Source organism: Plectropomus leopardus, chromosome 14, assembly GCF_026936395.1.
Source record: "Plectropomus leopardus strain MGB_pleo_1.0 chromosome 14, ASM2693639v1, whole genome shotgun sequence".
NCBI lineage: Eukaryota > Metazoa > Chordata > Actinopteri > Perciformes > Serranidae > Plectropomus > Plectropomus leopardus.
This window is the reverse complement of record NC_142189.1, coordinates 1,362,501-1,375,000: the sequence shown is the minus strand read 5'-3', so window position 1 is coordinate 1,375,000 and position 12,500 is coordinate 1,362,501. Positions and strand designations below refer to the sequence as shown.

The 12,500-nt window shown below is 38.7% G+C and overlaps 1 long non-coding RNA gene across 2 annotated transcripts in view; it reads left to right on the top strand.

Moving 5' to 3' along the window:
- Positions 1–12,500, top strand: part of LOC148187385 (uncharacterized) — a 140,495-nt gene that overhangs the window by 54,402 nt on the left and 73,593 nt on the right. For both annotated transcript variants that reach the window (XR_015778685.1, XR_015778686.1), the window contains exon 4: positions 7,265–7,339. This is a non-coding gene — a long non-coding RNA (uncharacterized LOC148187385). The remainder of the gene's footprint in view (positions 1–7,264; positions 7,340–12,500) is intronic.

Below are 12,500 nucleotides of genomic sequence, written 5' to 3'. Positions count from 1 at the left end.
AGATAATTATTTGAATTCAGAGCAGAGAGTGTTTGGACTGAAAAGAAAAGAACAAACAGTTTGGAGTTTGCAGAGATGAATTTAGATTCAGAGAGTTTTTATATTTTATACTCAAGAGGCAAAATGTTCTTACAAGGAAAGACAGATGAGCGAAAGTCGTCCAAACTGAGGATGTGTTTCTGCTCCGAAACCGTCGGATAAGAATAATAATCAGCTGTCAGTTAAAATCTGCAGCGCGATAGAAGTAATGAGACCTTTTCCTTTGGTAAAAATAGCAAAACCACAGTGCAGAATTTCTCTGTTACAAGTATTAGTTCAAGACTTAACTAAAGTTAAAATCCTTCCAAAGAAATACCTAAAAACTGCATTATCACTGAGGTTAAGACCTTTACGAGTCATGTCAGTTTTATTTATAAAGCCCATTATCACAAATTACAGTTTGCTTCAGAGATGCACAGCAGCAGTGATGGTAACACTGAATAATTTAAGACTGCGTGTAATAGCATGTACTAGTACATGCAGATATTGTAGTGTATGTATGTGCTGATAACAGTCATATGTGTATGTTAATAGTGGGCCACTGCAGGCTGGTGACAGCCTGTTTTCACTCCCATCTCCTCAAATACCGCTGTCACTTTTTTAACGCTGCCGGTAACGATGCAGTAAGGAGTTGGCTAGTCCCAATAGAGCAGGCAGGAGGGGTCCAACAAACCCCAGACTTTCACCTGGGAGCCCGGCGTTTGCTTCCCAAATGAATGTTGATCGAAATCCAACCCAGTCTCACATTGTGACGGTCGGCCAGCGACTGTCCACGTCAACTTATAACGTGTTAGGTATCCTCGCCACGTCAACGTTTGACACATATGGGCGGTGCGCTTGGAAACGCAGTCTTTCGTGCAAGAGTTCGAAGTTGTTTTTTTCTGCACCAGAAAAATGTGCCAACTTTTCTTTTGTTTCAGGATCATTTCAAGGCAATTTTCTTGTTACTTTTTACTCATTTCTTGCCAAGTTTTGTGTTATTTGTGTGTTAAATTGTTCATTGCCTTCTTCCCATGTTTTAAAATAAAATCAAGTGGATTTTACTCCAGTTTCAAAGGGTTAATGAGTAAAACCAGGGATGAAAATAAAGCCTGTTGGTGCATGAGATGGGTATATGCAGCGAGCACAGTTGCTTTGCATTCACCTTATATGTCGTCGTAGTATCTGCGGACATGGAAAGCATGAATAGACTTTAACTGGAGCTGTCAGATAAAAGTACTGCAGTAAAACGTACAATATTTACCTCTGAGAAGTAGTGCAGAAGGACTATTAAGTAGCAATAAATGGAAATATATTTAATTTAGCAATTTGTACTTAAGTGCAGTACTTTGGAAATAAAACAAACTCTGTTTACCCAAAAGAAAGTCAGAAAATGTCAATTCAATGTTTAGTTTCTCTGCAGTTAAATATCATCTGTGAGGGTCCGTGAACGCAGCACGCTGAGTCAGAGCCAGACGTCTTCTCTATTCACACCTTCGCCGCTCCGAGTAAATTTAACTTCCTCTGAATGTGTCACACGTCAAACTGATCCCATCAGGCTGGAAAATCAAAGTTTTTTTTTTTTTTTACTAAAGCTGTCGGCCAAATCTTCGTCTTCTTCACCTCCTCTCGCTCTCGCTGCGAGGTATCTTTAGCAACCGCAGCCGAGTTTTCTTCTTCTGTGGTACAGTAGATTTGGTTCAGAGTGGAGGAGGTAAATTAAATAAACGCCCACCGTTTATTTTTTAAGGCACAAGTTTTATTAACCCTTTGAAACCTGAGTAAAATAGCTTGATTTATTCCATAAACATAAAAAAGCAACAAGCAACATAAGGAATTACCTGAAATAAGCAACAACAACAACAAAAAAAGGAAAAGTAAAAAAACAAAATCAAATGACCTGAACAAAAGTTCTAATATTTAAAAAAATATCTAATAATAAAAATTATGATAATAATAATTAGATTAATTTTGGTCACTTATTTTATAATATACTTTCGTAGAGTTCTTTTCTTTTTCCCTCATTTTTTATTGAATTTCCTGTTATTCTCTCGCTGTGTCTTTTAAGGTTTATATACTTATTTATTTATTTATTTATTAATCTTCATGTCCCATCCTTCCCTCCTACTTCCTTTTCCCGTCAGATTTTATTTCCTTTCTTGCTTCCTTCACTTCAGTCCTTCATCCTAACTCCTTTTTTCCCTTTTTCTGTCCATTTTCCTCTTTTCTCTTCCTCACCTCCTTAATCCTCCCTTGTTCTCCTTTCTTGTGTCTTCTTTTCTTTTCTCCTTCGTCCTTTTTCTTTCACTTCTTCTCCTTATTTATCTCTTTTTTTCTGTCCTTCTCTCCTCCTTCCTTCCTAACTTCATTCCTTCCTTTGTGCATCCTTTCTTTCTCTCCTTCTCTCCTGATTTTCCTTCCCTCCTTTCCTATGTCTCTCCTTTTCTCCTCCTCCCTCAGCGGTGCTGGTATCGTCTTCTCTTCTTCTTCTGTGGTGTGTGGAGGATTAGTGTTTCTGTGGTTAACATGTCGGAGGTGAAAACAGACAGTAAGAGGATTAACTCTCTCCTCTCTGTGGGACATTCCTCAGATCTGCTCTCTCTTTTCTTTTCTCACTTTCACCAAACAGCTCGAGTTCAGACGGAGTGACAAGTTCAACTTCAGTCCAACACCCCCGAAATCTGGAAATAAACACAGGAAAATAAATATTAAACATATCCACTTTATATGGAAGGAGACGGTGGAGAAAAGGTTGTCAAGCTGTGGTGGAAAGTTATTAACCCTTTGAAAAATGAGCAAACTGGCATGATTTCTTTGGGAGGAAGAAGGAGGAAGAAGAGCAATTTAAGATGAAATGACCCAGAAATTAGCAAGAAATTAGTAAAAGGTACAAGAAAGTTACCTAAAATTAGCAAAAAAAACCCCAAAAAACCCAATCTACCAACCAACCAAACAAAAAAACAACCCAAAACTACAAGAAATAAATAAATAAAAACAAAAAGCAACAACAAAAGAAAAAAACAAACAGGAAAATGCCCTGGGGGAAAAACTGCATATAAATTAAGTAAATTATTATAATTAGTAGTAGAAGTAGTATTAGTAGTATTATATAAATAAAACACATGCTATCTCCACGAGTGACCTGTCACAATCAATGTAGCTGCCCATCACTGACATATCCTAGACTGTCAGCAGAAAAAAAATTATGAAAATTATTGAACATTTATGATTAGGACTTAATGAAAGTAGAAAATCATATGAATGTATAATATTTGTATTGAGTGGTGTGAGTGAGAGTATTTGACGCTGCACAAAAATATAATAATGTATCACCGACATATCCCACTGACATAGGTTGTGATTATCCAAAAACAAACAAAAAAAAATCTACTTAGTATGTAGTATATGGAAAATATTTCTTACAATTTTTTCCCATGTAAAAACATAGTGGAATCATGACAAAAACCTGGCATTTAAAAGGGTTTAAATTCTGAAAAATAATTTTTATTTGATATTTATGATTAGGACAGATGTTGGTTTAAAAATGAACTCAATGAAAGTAGAAAATTATATTAATTTTTATATACATTTTAAATCTTTAAATTTAATTTTAAATACTATTTTTTAAAGCTTAAATTTTAAAAAAGCCTATTTTGTGCAAAGAGCAATACGAGCGGGCCCTCAAGGTTGACTATTAAAAATCATCGGTCAGTTGACTCCCTGCTGAAAATATGTTCCCACTGCGTCCCTGTGTCCCTCCCTCTGTCCCTCTGTCCCTGGTGTCCCACAGCTGAGTGATCAGCTGAGAGTCCTGCTCTGGGCTCTGAACCCTCCTGCTGTCTCTTTGTGTCTCTGTGAGCAGAGCAGCTCCACCTGTAGCCCCTCACAGAGCGGGTGTTCACGGGGTTAAATCCACAGCCCGCTGGGTGTCTTGTCGTCCTTTGTGGCGGAGGACAAAAGCTGCGTCCTGCCGTCCCTCCCTGGCCCTTCAGAGGGACAGCGGAGCGAGGCGGCGAGCTGTCAGCGTTTGACGAGCTCGCCTTTCAGACGCAGAGAAAAACACTCGTCTGACATGAGTCCAAATACCAGGACCATCATCATCCTCCTCTTCCTCTGAGGCGGCCTCAGGGAGGACGCTGAGGAGCAAAGTGTCCACACAAAGTGTTGGACTGGGAAAAGAAAAAAAAAATTATATATATATATATATATATATATATAGATATATAGATATATAGATATATAGATATATACATACAGTTTATAATTTCTTAAATTATCTAAAAAAGCTTTTAACTCAATCATCTGTCACACTTTGAGAAAATTGAAATATCTGATGATATTCAGTCAATATTTTGCTATGATGTCATGCGAAAACATTTCTCCCAGCCAGTGGTGGAACAAATTTTACTTCAGTAAAAGTAGTAATACTTCAGTGTTGAGAAACTGTGGAACAAGTAAAAGACCTGGGGCCTCATGTACAAAGACTTGCATGGATTTCCTACTGAAACATGGCGTACGCTCAAATCCAGAAAACGTCGTACGCACAAAAAAATCCTGATGCATGAATCTGTGCGCACGCATGAATCCAAGCACATTCCCTTTGTACATCCCAATCAGCGTGGAATTGAGCGCACATGTTGGAGTACCCGACCACTCCCTGTCCACGCCCCCATTTAAATACGCAAATCATATTTAAATAAGCCCTGCACCTGAGATTCCCCTCTCTGCACGATCAGAAAATAAGAAACAAAAGATGAGTAAGACGGGATTTTAAGCTTCCATTCATTAAGTTTATACACTTACACGGATCACACACTATTGTTGCAAATTAGTGCAGAAGTGCGCCGGGGAGAAAGTGAGGCTGATAAGTCTTTACGCACGGGGTTATTAACATGAGTACGTTGCGCACAGTGACAAACAGGGGCTTGTTAGAAAGATCTGAAACTGTAGTTTAACCAGCAAAACACAGCAAGTCACTAACTCTAACCGCTGACTAGTAATGATGCGGTGAAGACGGGATATGATTTGGGGGCGCACATGCTCAATGCGCATCACAGGGACTAATACTAGGACAATTACACGACAAATTTACTTACCAAGAAGCCACCCATCGCGCACAGTGCCAGCTTGTAGTCTGTTCCCAACCATGCTGTTACTCAGAATGCGTGAATCGTGCGTTGAACCAGGCCACCTCGCCACAATGTTGGTTAACTGCATTTGCACATCACATATGATCTGTACATTGATGGAATGAAAGTGTTTCCTGTTCACGTATACAAATTCATCATGTGACGGCGCTTTTATAGCAATGTGTGTGCAGTCGATAGCTCCGATTACATTAGGAAAACCGGCTCTCGCTGCAAATTGCGCTTTAATGTTGACCTGTTCAGCTGCATGGTATGGGAATTTGATATATCTGGCTGACATGCGGATAATTCCGTCCCACACGGCTGGCATGGCTCGGCTGAGGGTCGACCGGCACGGTCCCGATCGGTCGGCCAGCTCCCTCTGAAATGCCCCGGTTGCCAGGAACCCCAGTGTGGTCAGCACCTGTATGGGCACAGGCAGCGCATGGCTCCTGGCTGTGTTGCGCTCCAAGGCCGGCCGCAGCTCTGCGCACAGTTCCACGAGGATTGCCCTCGGGAACCTAAAGCGGCTGATGAGCCAGTCGTCATCGTGTGCCAGTACATCGTCTCTGTCTCGAAACACAAGCTCTCTTCTAATTGCACCATTTGCAATGTCCTCTAATGCTGCTAAAGCTGCCATTGTTTTCAGCGGTACTTTTTGCACCACTTTGCGCACGCTTTTATATCCACTCATGTTTCCCAGGATCACCTCTGAGTGTCGCCAAAGTATCAACGGCTGTAGAAACGTGCGTACGCCAGCTATGAAGTTGGCGTGAGGCACCGCACATTTCCACAGTCATTTCACTCTTGATACATCTGAACTTTGCCATGAGAAAGAGCGTACGCCACGTTTTTGTGCGTACGCACCCTTTGTACATGAGGCCCCTGGACTCAAAATCCTGCTGAAATATAAAAGTATGAGCATCCAAGTTGAATTATAAAGCAAAAGTTTTTCTGTGTCCTTCGCAATCGTCTTACTTGACATTTAGCAGGTGTTTGCTGGCGGCTCAAAGATGTGCGTTGTCGAGTTTGGTGCAATTTGGAAACACGAGATTTTATTTTAATAAACTTGCAAACAGAGTTCTGTGTCAGCAGCCGTGGCAGAGAGCAGACGGTCGGTCTTTATGGCGTCGTGCTGCTGTTATTACATGAATTTTATTGTTTTATAGAAAACTACAGTTAAAAATTAGCCAGCTGACTAACACTCGGCGGGTTCCTATTAACCCTCAGATTTCATAAATTGAAATTGTAAACATAAAATACGCCCAATGGAAACATGGCAATTTCAAAAAATCTCACAGTTATCTCAAAAAAGTTTTTACGCTCATGTGCTGGTATTCAAATAAACCGTATTCTGCACTTCAGTGGAAACACTTCAAAACAAAAAAAATCAGGTACAAAAAATATTATGCATCAAATTTTTTTTACTTCTATGAAGTTAACTGACATCAGTCCTAATCATAAATATCAAATAATTATTATTTTTCTGAATTTTAACCCTTTAAATGCCAGTTTTTTTTCATAATGCTCGTTTTTTTAGATGAAAAAAAGCAACAACCCACAAATATTAATTATTTTCAGTATTAAAAAATTAAGGAGGTAATCTAAAAACAAGATAGAAAAAATATCCAGAAAACTATATTCATAATTGTTATTACGTATTTTAAAGGATGTTACTGTAAAAGAGGTTTTTGTTTTTCATTTCTTTCTAATTTTTAGGCCATGTCTTATTTAGCTGCCCGCTGCCTTCTCTCCACATTTTTGCAAGAAATCAAACCAATTTATTCTGATTTTAAAGGGTTAATAGGGAAATTAAGTCATCCTCATAAAAAGGACTTTATCCATTTAATCGAGATGTTTCACTCGTGAACAGACAGATGTGACAGACAGATGGACGTTTTTGGTCCATCAGGAGCAAAATAAAGGAGGAGGAGGAGAAACAACAGCTCCTCACCTGCAAACACACAAACCTCCTCTTTTACTTTAATGGACACAAAGAGACAAACTGATTTCCTCCAAAACAAAAGCTGCTATTCTCACTTTGTGTGTGTGTGTGTGTGTGTGTGTGTGTGTGTGTGTGTGTGTGTGTGTATGTGTATATGTTTACTTCCTCCTCGCAGCCAATCAGAGGCGGAGCCGGGCTGCCAGCGGTGAGAGGGACAAAGCTGCTAATTAGAGGAGCGGACGATCAGCAGGTCAGTGTCTCGGCAGGACTCAACAAACACACACACAACAAACACACACACGTGTACCTGCTGAGTCTTTAGGCTGTGTTTCCTGTTTGTGTGTGTGTGTGGGGGTGATGATCGGGGGTTAGGGGGCGGGCGGGGCAAACAGCAGGTCGACAGGAAAAATGGTGGAATCTTCCTTTAATCAGAGTCAGCAGGTCAGCGGAGGTTAAACAGTTTGTTCCTAAAAGACTTTAAGCTGCTTCGTCCTCTTTTCTTTCTTTCTTTCTTCTTTTTCTGCTGTCACTTTAACCCTTTAAAAACCTCAGCAACTCCTGTCAGGCAGTTAGAAAAGAAAGAAGAAATGACAAAAAATAAAAAAAGAAATACAAAAGGGCAAGAATTTGGTAAAAAGTACAAAAATATGACCTGAAGATAAGTTAAAAAAGAAAGAAAAAAATAATAAAAAAAAAACAAGTAAATGAGCTGAAAAAAAGCGCTTAAACATTATAATAATTCTGTAACATAATTTTAAATAAACAATATTGACAATTATAAGTAGTAGTTTTTCACCAGTTTTTTTTTTTTTTTAACTTTTTGAGAATAATTTTCTAAATTTTCCAAGTTGCTTGCTTCATTTTCCCATATTTTAGATAAAGAAAAAAAAATCAATCCAATCTGCTGGAGGTTCAAATGTTTAACTACTTTTTAAAGGTATCTGAAAGCAGCACAAGAAAAGTGATGTGTTTCAGGTTTCAGAGGGTTAAAGATTTCACCTCTGAGTGAGTCTGAACACACCGACGCATTTTTAGATCAAACTGCGTTTTTAAGTCACTGGATTTCTGCTGTTCGGCTGCACGCTGAAATATTGTTTTTTCAGCCACATTTGGCCGAGTTTTGTCCGATGTTGAGAACATTTTTACATCAAATCATCGGTGAATGCAGTTTTTTACAGTAGTTTGAGGAGTTTTGAGTCGCGTTGTGGATCATTGATCTGTCCACTCGGCCAGAGCTGATCAGATCGATGTTTCAACGGAGCAGCTGCTGCAAACTTTTAGATCCAGCGCAATCAACGGTGAAGTTTCACTTTCGCTGCGACTGCTGTTCTCCTGCTCCGTCTGTATCCAGAGTACACTCTGCGCTCCGACAGTGTGGTGCAAACAATGACCGAACAATATTATATTTATCCCAACATCGCTCCTCATAAACGGTTCAGCTCCAAAATATGAAACGTAGGAGGAAAAATTTGACTGACAGTCCGATAATTTGTGCATTTTGTGGTAATCCAGGTGGAAAAAAAGTTTAGTTTTGTAATTTTGCTTAATAAAGAAAGCAAACCTTTAAAATAATTAAATTTGAAACATGTTGGTATAGTTTGGCATTGTTTTACGAGTCGATTACAAACTTAAACAGAGTGACAGTTGAGACTGTAGAGTTTATTCATTTATTTATTTTTACAGCTTTATTTATATCTTTAAAACTTAAGAATTTAAATGGAAATACATGTATGTACTTGGCTGCCATTTACAAAAACACTCGCCCATCCAGGTTTACACAATGAACTGAAAGAAGAAAAGAGACAAAAAACAATAGAAGAAAAGAAAAAAATATATAAAATAATAAAATGAAATTACAAAAAAAAAAAGTAAAGACATAAATCACATTACTATGGGTAACCAGTCTTGGGTTATACATCTTCGATACATAGGTGAACCATTTCGTACATAACACACAGACACACACACACACACACACACACACACGCACAGAGATAGAAAATACAGCGCACAAATAGCAATAACCAGTCTCAGGTTATATTATATTATATCATATTATATTAAAATCTACAACAGTATCAATTTTTTTTTGTCATTTAAAAGTGGAAAGTGAAATAAAATTTAATTAATACATTTACATTTATTTTTTATTTTTAATCTCAGCTGGGTTCACGTGAGTTCAGCCGAACCTGAAAGTGATGATAGTGATTTTCTGATGTGTACAATTAAAAAAAAAGAAAATGAACCCGATAATTCTGTCACCAAGAGTGACGCCATTTTGACTTCCCCCTCTCCCCCCACCTCCCTCGATCTCACACACACACGCACGCACGCACACACACACACACACACACACACACACACTCACACTCTCAGCCTCCTTCACTGAACGGCAGCAATCGGCAAATCTGTCACTTTTCACCGCAGGTAGCGATATAATGCAGCCTGTGATTAATTTTAATGAGACACTTTATGGAGGAAAAACAGATCAAATATTAGAGAGAAAAATAAACTGACACAATTATGGCAGAGAGATGGAGAGGAGGAGGAAGAGGGGGGAGAAAGATGGAGGAGAAATATGTAGAGGAGAGATGGAGGGGAGACGGAAATATCAGATAGGATTGCTAAGAATTAAATCTTTTAGTCCGCCATTTTACGCTAAGGAAGCTCGAAACCGGACGTCAGTCGCTCCGCTGGTGGAAGTTACGTGCTCCGGCACGCTCGGGCGCCGTGAGTCTGTAGTGCGTTCGCCTCCTTGGCCCGTAAATTTGGGTATTTAAATCCTGGAAAAGAGCTTTTTTTGCTTCATGCACCAATCAGCAGGCTCCATGGCTGTATCCAGGTTTCTGAATACATCCTCAGTTTGGCCTTTCATTCACACCACAACGGCATTTTGGGGGCCTGAAAACGCAAACTTTCGACGCGCGGTTCCAGAGTGTGATCTTTTGAAAACGGTGACGTCATGGCTGCACTTCGCGCATGTGCATGGCTTTTTCGGTTGTTTTGCAGATTCGTGTACACGAGGATCATTCTCACAATCTTATCACACGAATGCAGAGTCTTTTTATGCAAAGAAAGATTTTTCCGTTTTTAGTCGGGCCGTTTTTGGTTGATACGCGCAGGAACAGATTGTGATAATGAAGAGAAAACAAGGTGAAAATTGGCATAAATCAGAGAAAACTGAGTGACAGCGAGGGTCGGCAAGTTTGTTTTATCTTTGAGAAATTTGTCGACATTAATGAAGTTTGAGGATATTTAGTTGTGAATGAGTTCATGTAAGTTTGGCTTTATTTAAAATTATTTAGTGTAGTTTTATTTTATTACTTTTTTAAAACATCTGAATGACGCCTTCAGGAGCTCCGGTTTTTGTGAGTGTTTTTTTCTTTGATGTTAAACGTCTTATTTGTGACGAGTCGCTTCGGGTCGTCCGGAGGTCAAACCTTTTGTTGTTCTCGGTGGCGTCCTTTAGAGGGTCCAAACCGCCTGTCTCCTCTGTTCATGTGAAGTGTGAGGTCAGCTGACCGACAGGAAGTGACGACGTCACCACGCCGTCAGAGGGTTAATCCTCCTGTTGACCCCGCAGACAGAAGACCGCGGCGGAGGTTAGACCCTGCTGTGTGTGTGTGTGTGTGTGTGTGTGTGTGTGTGTGTGACCCCTCTTGATCAGTACTTGAGTCGGGGGTCGAGTGGCTGACAGACTCAAGAGTCTCTCAGAGTCTTTGATCTGAGCGCCACGATGTTTTCACGCCTCGCTGCTTCAGCGCTGACAGTAGTTTAAAATATAATCGCTGTATATCGATATTTAACTCAGCAGGAACTTTTGATGCTTTTCTGGACTGGAAAGCAAAAACAAAATTGTTATTTATTACTTTTTCATACAGGTACTTTATTACAACTGTATATAACAATAACTAATTGAATTACTAAATTTAATTAATTTAATTATTAATTTAATTTGCCTTTATTATAACAGTACTTTATTTACTGTTATTAGAATATAACAGAACTGTATTATAACAGGACATTATTAACCTTTGTTATACAATATCAATACTTTATTTACCTTTATTGTATTATAACAGTACTTTATTTACCTTTATTATAATAGTGCTTTATGTTATTTAGCATTTAACATTATAACAGTACTCTATTTAACGTTATTATAACAGTACTGTAATTAACTTCATTAAAATAGTAATTCATTTACATTTATGATATTATAACAGTACTTTATTTAACTGTGTTATAACAATACTCTATGTTACTTATTATATTATAGTGGTAATATATTCAGCTTGATTATAACAGTACTTCATTTAGCTTTAATATAGCAATACTTAATTTAACTTTATAATAACAGTACTTTATTTAACTTTATAATAACAGTACTTTATTTAACTTCATTATAAGGTTACTTTCTTGTTACTTAATAAAAACTGCATATATTATTATAAAGGCACTTTATTTAACTTTATTTTAACTTTATACCCAGTGGTGCGAGCACCCTCTTGGAATGCAAGGAATTATTATTTTTCTCCCCAAATGAATCGCATTTTTGGAGGCCTAAACATGCCCGAAATCGGAAATGGGCGTGGCAAAGTGGCTCCACAGCGCCCCCTAACGTTTAACCCCAATGCCCAGTTTAGCCTACATATTTACGAAAATCAGTACACTCATGTATCATGCCCAGACGCACAAAAAAGCCTCTTGGACCCACCCCCCCAAACCCGACAGGAAGTCGGCCATTTTGAATTTTGTGCTGATTTTTGGTGATTTCGGGCTTCATGGTTTTGCAAACTTGTCCGACAGGATTCCAATCTCAACCTCTTGCTGATGATTTAATATTTTTATATTATTATTATTATATTATTATTAATAATTGTCACAGGTCCACGCAAAACTTTTACGGATTTCCGGCGGCGTGATGTAACATTTTGATGTCTCGCCATAAAACAGGACATTTTTGTAACTTTGGTGAACATTGTCCACCTGTACCCCGACATACCTAAAAATAGCCTTTAAAATATTGTATATTATCTCTCTTGCAGTCGTTGTTAATTGGTTGTAAATGTTTCAGTGGTACTGTTTGGACATAAAGATGAGTAAACACATACATAAACAATGATTGTTGATTCGAGAGTGAGTAGAAATCGAGAGTTCGGTGGTTTTCAACAGTGGTGGCCTGGAGGTCAGTTTTGGTGTTTTTTTGGGAGTCAGGACGGTTTGCAGCGCTCATGATGACTTGACATTAAAGTCGTAAACGTGATATTTATTGTTTATTGATCTGATTTGGCTGCGTGGCCGTTCGTGAGGCTGCAGTTTGGATCTCATCACATTACGAGGTGTTTTCTGTGAAAACCCCGTGTCTCCATCCTGTCTCAGACGCTTCTGATTGGATCAGCCGGATCGAG